The sequence below is a fragment of the Coturnix japonica genome, chromosome 4 (genome assembly GCF_001577835.2).
Source record: "Coturnix japonica isolate 7356 chromosome 4, Coturnix japonica 2.1, whole genome shotgun sequence".
NCBI lineage: Eukaryota > Metazoa > Chordata > Aves > Galliformes > Phasianidae > Coturnix > Coturnix japonica.
This window is the reverse complement of record NC_029519.1, coordinates 20,847,562-20,853,561: the sequence shown is the minus strand read 5'-3', so window position 1 is coordinate 20,853,561 and position 6,000 is coordinate 20,847,562.

Below are 6,000 nucleotides of genomic sequence, written 5' to 3'. Positions count from 1 at the left end.
GGTGCCAATATAATGGCACTACTGTTAAGTAAGTGTTGTGCCTGGCTGAAACCAGAGAAAAGCAGACCAGAGAAGCATAACAGTTTTCTTGTCGCATGTGTTTATGAGCAACTGTTTGGCTAAAGATGGCACTACAAAGGCCTTCATTGAAGTCCTTCTTTAGTAATAGTCTAAGAACCTGGATAGGGGGCCTAAGAGCCAAACTGGACAGAAAAAGAAGTCTTAAACGTGTGTAATTTAAGTGGTGCAATGAAGAAAGGCACTTTTTGTTCTAAATAGTTAAAAGAAATCTAATGTAATGCCTCTTTCTTTAGTATAAGATCATGACTAATTAGTGATAAAAAGGATGGGCAGTTGAATAAGTCATTCTGGGTACAAAATTTCTTCCTTTCTTGATTTCCTGATTTCTCATTATTTTCTTCTAGACTTCATATTATTTTTCTTCCTTAGCTAATCCTACCTGCATATTTTTAAAATTCTTTTTTACTTCTATCCTTTTCTTTTACCCTTGTTTTGTGTCTCTATCTCTCATGTGCCTTCCAGTCTATATTGCTAGCTATGCTTAACATTTTCCTTGATTCATTTTGTGCCAAGTGCCAAGGCCAAAGTTTCTTCATTGATGGTAGCTTACATTATCTCCAGTAGATCAGATTCAGTGTCTTGAAAGGAGTACAAACAGACTGCAAAGTCTGTGCCAGGTTTGGCATTTAGGAGTGCAGGTATTTCTAAGAAATTCAGTGTTCATTCTTCAAGCCTCTGTGCTGCCACTCAGTGATGAGATATGCTATAATTGTCAGGAAAGAGGGAAGTTTAAATAACTTTTGTGAAGAGAGAACTTTTGTTGGTTTTGTTTTTGTTTCTGCTTTTAAACCCAAAGCTTAAATTTGAAAATGAGCTTAAATCAAATAACTGGTGTCTGAGTGCTAGCTACTTCAACATTAGCAATTTTTGTTGAAAACCATAAATGACACAGATGTGATTTATAATTGTTCAAGACATCTTAAAAAATAGAATATTTAAGGATATAACAGCTCTATGACTCATGAAGATTTTAAACATACAAAAATGCAGTATTTTATATTATCTTGCACTATCGATTTAGATTTTTAAAAATAAGAGGTTGTTAAGCCTTGCTATCATACAAACTGTACAACTGATATAAACTTAAGGATGCAAAAAGATCTGAAAACAAAACAGAAAAATATACTGTTAAAATGGGGAAACATTTTCATGAGTGTTTAGGAATCCTATACAAATTCTTTCCTGCAGGAAATTAATGATTCATAGACACCTGTAAATGCTGTGACTGGGTTTGAGATGATGAGCTATGCAAACATCCGATTACGGACTTCAGGTCTGGAAAGGAATTTCTGTAATGAATAATTAGTTCAGCATATCACAATGTAACTAGCTCTATTCTGAAACAAGTCATCAGGGTAACTATAAGAAGTATTTGATGCTCTATTATGGTAAAAACATGGGAGCATTTGCTGAAGAGAAAGTTTGTTTCAACTGTCATGTTTAAGCAAAAGAACTCCTTAATACCAAAGTGATAAAGCTTGCTTGCAATAACTAAAATAATATCAACTAAATTCATACTATTTCCTAGAGGATTCTATTAAAATACAATTGCAAGAATGGAATAGTAATCAAAGGAAGAGAAAATGATCAAAACTGTCATAAAGATCTTCCTAATGTAAGAAAAATATTTTTATTCAAATATATAACACAGCGAAACCCATTGAAGTCTTTCCTATCAGCTCTGAAAATCAGGAAAATTTTACCAAGTATTAAATAAAATGCATCCTTGCTGATTTCTCCCTCTGTGCAGAACAGGAAGACAGTTATTTTCTTTTTCTTCAAGGTAATAGTATTTTTATTATCTGGAATCAGACAGTGCAAATCTCATGACTTGGAACAATGTCTAATAATATAAAAGATTTGCTGGAGCCTCATAAAGTCAATAAATTCATAGACTCATTCACCAGGAAGCGGCAGTGATTGTACGTGGAATAAATCATGCATTCAATTCAGAATATTTATTAGCTCATGTTTTAAGCATTAATTGAGCTCATTTGTGAAGGTATTTCTGCAATTATTGTATTCAACATTGACATTAGGATGTGCATTCATTTGAGGTCTTTCTTCAATAATAGCCCCAAATGTTGGATTTGAAAATGGACTTCAAAAAAATAAGGAAGACAATAAAAAATGCTGTTTGCCCACCTTCATAATACCTGATCTCATTTAGTATTATTTATTTTTGCTATTGTGTTCCTGGTATATGATATGCATTCTGCTAGTTCCATTCTTGTTGAGTAATAATATGTTAAATAATGTCTGAAAAAAAGAAAAAAAAAAAAAGACAGCTCAAAACCTGCAATAAGACCTTTTATGCTGCTAGTAACATGTATATGCAAACCTTAAGTATTTACTTTTCATACTATAGTCTTCTTTATGAATTTCAGGAATCCAATGAAAGGCCTACATGAATAAAGGCAAAGGAGAAATCAGACTTCTATTTGCCTATCTGCCCCTTTGTGTAAAATATCATAAAACAGATAATACTAGAAGATTTGGTGTACTGTTTTCCCTTACAGCCTATCACACAGTAGCTTTATAGCATGTTTAACCATTCCCATTGTTACCAAAGTTTTACACTTTCTTTGTACTGTAGGATGGAGTTTGAACTATAAGGGGTGGAAAGAGAAGAGAGGTAGCCTGGTTGCTTTACAATTTGTTATGGTTTCTTACATGGTTTATTAAAATCAAATTGTTTAAGTAAAATAAAAATAATAGTTACAGAAAAAAGGAATTCCTGGGTACCCAAAAGTATCTTTTGGGATCGCAGGCTCTTAATACTATTACAAAAATTCTTTTCTTACCTTCATAGTCCTTGAAATCAGACACCAGAACTTTATCAGTTCACTTTCTTGAGGCCTGATCAATAACATCATAACAGTTCTATCTGTATTAATGTCATTCAGTTCTGCTAATCTTCCTTAACAGATCTATCAATAATATCACTTTGGTTCCCTTTAAAACAAAAAGCAAAACATGAAAGAGGGAAGGAAAGTGTCCTCCTGCCTCCTCCTCCCAGGGCATTGACCTTTTCCATCTATTGCAGCCAGAGGAGGTAGATAAGGGACTTTCATATGAAAGTGACCATTCTAGGTCTGTGTGTTAAATCATCTTGTAGATCACACTGTGAATGCTGCTGATACGAAGGGCTGGCAGAGACCCCATGTGAACTCTGTGCTGGATGTCCATATTTTTCCTGGTTCCCCCAGATGCCTGAAGACAGAAAAGATGAAAATCTTCCATAGAGTAATCAAGTCTATATGACCAGTTAATTTCTGGTATTACTTCAGGCTTGAATCCTAGTGTAAATTGCTAACCATGCCATTTCCAATGCAATGGATAGTTAAATTACACATCCCATAAAGTAAAGATAAAATTATTAAAATGGTGAAGTAATTTATTTGATGTACAGCTTAAAACTTTCTGTACTACTGTTTTGTGTAATACTAGAATGATATGACCTTTACTTCAGTCATCACGCCATTAGAATAATGAACGAACATGGATAGAAGTAAAGAAAATTTCTTACGAACAAACCTTGCCGCACATTAAAAAATGCCAGATTTCACATGTTTTTCTCTTTTACTCAGTTGGAGAGATCACACCTTTGGATCTGATAAATTACTTTGTGTTAGAAGAAGATAGTGGATGGATTAAAAAATTAGAAAATTTACACCAGCGAGCAATTTTAAAGTCCAAATCCACAGTAGCATCCCTAAGGAATGTACAAACAGACATTTAGTCTTTCCGCATAACTGCCTTCAAGCCTAATTTGAATTTGATTATTTGATGTCAGAATATATAAAACAGAGTAAAGCATTGAATTTTGGGTCTGCAAACTTTGTCTTAATTCTGACAAAACATAGAAGCTTATTAAACTTGGACTTTTTGCAAACCTACACTGTCTATATGCCTTTACAAAATCATACATTGTCCAGCTGTTTGCTGAACTTAGCTTTTATCTATCACAATTGCATTTTAAAAGTGAACATCCCAAGCACTCCTTTTTATTGTGCTTTACTTTATGTCATGCAAATTAGGTTATTTTTGAACTAATTATGAATTGAAGACGAATATAGGTGAAGTCAATGGGCACTCAGTACACAGGAGCTGATAAGAGCCTGACTGCGTAAACATTCCTGAAATGCGTGGAATGTGGATATTGTGTTCTTTAACACCAGCTATTTTCCTCTACAAGACTTCTGTGGGTCTGCAGTACTTGCCAACATTGGTGTAAACCTCTGTCTTCTGACTTAAAACTTTGTGTTCTCAGTCTGGTTCTCCATCTTCAAGTATAACAGTGGACATTTTCCCCATCTGGGAAATGAAACCTTCAGAGTGACCCTGAGAGAAATGTAGAAATAGCAAGGAGTCTAGCCACATATTATGAAATGATAAGCAAAGCCTGGCAGGAGTGAATTGTTCTTTTTCAGTAGTATGCTTATATGTTAGTTTGTAGTAAGTTTTGTGGAAGAACAGGAAAAGTCATGGTACAAAAGTTAATATTTCTATTAAATGCTAATGTTGCTTGAGGTTTCAAACAACAGTCTAGTAAGGGATAACTTGAAGCAGCTTAACAAAATCTGATATTGAAACATTTTTGGAAGTTCGTTAATAAGTAATTTTGCCCTTGTGAGAGACTGCACGGACCTTAAGAGTTCCACACAATAGCACTATAGAAGGTAGGTGGGACATGTAATATTGACACTCTCAAGAAATTGCAGCATGTCTTTTGATACTCCAGAAATGGGGAATGTACAGTGGTTCTTGGGAACTTCTCTTAATTGATTCTTTCATTTATGAGTGTATGTCTTGTTACCAGTTTAAAACATACTAATTTCCCATTGCAGATTTTGCATCATAGATGATATATTTATGCGGAGTATTTATTTTATGATTGATCTGCTTTTGCAACCTCAGAATCTGTATAGTGTGTTAAGTCAGAGAAAATGGCATAGAGTACTAATTGTATGCGTGTGTGGACTAGGTGCTGCATGGTTTCAATATCACTGTACTTTATGAGGGTTATTAGCTAAGGTGTGAGAGTACAACCCTAATTGTTTCATTCAAAATATAGGTAAACACTGTTTGTAGGCCTTTAATATTACCTTTCATTAATATATATAAATGTGTAGTCCTGTGGACTTAATATATGTCACTTTTTATTAAGTATAGGATTTACGTTTAAGATATCAAGCAAAAGACATTGCATAGCTAACCATTCCTGCCCCAGTAACACACTCAGACTAACATGCAGAGTTTGGTTCTTAGCTCAGTTAGAAAAATACACTGTTTATGTCTAATTGCATTCTTTTCTTTTGTTGCTTTTTCTTTCTTCTAGGTTGTATGGCTGTGTCATCCTTGAAGATGCTGCTGGTGGAATTAATCACTTCTCCATATACCAGAGCACTGACATCCTGAGTTTGTTACATCAAAGGATATTGACTGAGAAGACAAATAATCAAATGACCCGTAACGCAGGTAAATGATACTCTTGGGATCAAAGGAATCCCTTACGAATACTGTGTGCCGCTCTGTTCTGCCAGTCATAGAAAGTGTCATTTGGCTGCAAGGGTGATAGTGAGGTAGCTTTTGTCAGTCCTTCAAAGTAAGGGTTTTCTAAACACGATCTTCCTGTTTGTTTTCCTCGTTTGCTAATTCTTCATAAAATACAAGGATGAATGTTAAGTCTCAGTTGTGTTCCAATTCATATGACATGCATACCTGAAGTCTAGGCTTCTGAAACACTTCCAAATGGAACAGAAGACAATTTGTTTTGGAAATGGATTGAGGTGGCTAGCTGAGAACTGGCTGGTGCAAGAAAATAGGCTGCAAGAGGTATTACCTTTAAATCCTTTCCTGAACCAAAGTCATTGGTTTTAGTCTTCTTTGAAAGTGGCTTCAGCTTAACAGGTAAAA